Genomic DNA, 1,194 nt, shown 5'->3' with positions numbered 1-1,194 from the left:
ATTTCATTCAATTATAAGGTTTCTATTACCTTAGGTTCTTGCCTCAATCACTAGCTTATAAGGTTTCCATTAACCTAATCAAGCTAACCACCCGACTAGGCCTCGAGTCAATCATCCGCGGATAGTCCGCGCACTGGCTGCACATCAGCCTTGCTGCCGTCACAGCCTACCGCAAGTCTGACTTAACCATCTGGTGGCGAACTCATCGCATCGAACCCAACAACAACTCAAGTCATGATTTAGCCATCTGGCGGCCAACTAATCGCACCTCACCCAACAATGGTTCAAGACGTGACTTAGTCATCTGGCAGCGACCACATCGTTCTTACCCAGCAAGGTTCAAGTCAATCTAGGCGGCATCATCTAATAAGCTAATGGGCGAGGAGAACCACACATACCCAATTCCAGCTTATTCTCATGGCATCCCGGGCGAGGAGAACCACACATACCCGTTGAATCACTGCCAGGCGAGGAGAACCACACATACCTGCAGTTAGGATTCGCTTGCCATCTCTTTTACCACAATTTCCACCGCTCCATGTGCGGCCACATCACTAGGGATTCCGGAATCCACTTCATATAGCTTAAGGGTTGGTTTCAAACCCTATAGTATTGACCTATCTAGGTCCAATGTCCTTTTCACCCTAGGTCCAATTGACTCTAGGTTCAACGTCTCTATCACATTACCTAGATTTACTTAACTCTAGGTTCAATCTATAACCTATGTCCTTTAACACTAGATTAGATGCCACTCATGATTCATCCTAGGTTCAACAACACTAGGTTCATTGTCATTCATGTCCAACCTATGTTTTATACACTAGATTAGATGCTACTCGATCTAGTTCACATGACTCTAGATTCATTCACAACCTATGTTCTTTAACACTAGGTTAGATGCCACTCGAATTAGTTCACATGACTCTAGATTCATTCACAACCTATGTTCTTTAACACTAGGTTATGTGTCACGCCCCGGGACCGGCGGAGGCCCTCCCGGTAGCGTGCCCAGACCCGCCATATGTCTACACATATAAGGCGTCTACAATAAAAGCGGAAGAAAAGCAAGAAATGGAACGAATAAAAGAAGTGAAATAACCAGCAACTAATGATATCAGAGCAAATATAGTTCTAGCATCTACACCAAAGTAAGCAGATAAGGATAGACAATAAAGGAAATCATAAGTAGTACAA

Source organism: Ananas comosus, linkage group 1 (assembly GCF_001540865.1).
Source record: "Ananas comosus cultivar F153 linkage group 1, ASM154086v1, whole genome shotgun sequence".
Classification (NCBI taxonomy): domain Eukaryota; kingdom Viridiplantae; phylum Streptophyta; class Magnoliopsida; order Poales; family Bromeliaceae; genus Ananas; species Ananas comosus.
The sequence above is the reverse complement of the archived record's forward strand: the minus strand, read 5'-3'. Positions refer to the sequence as shown.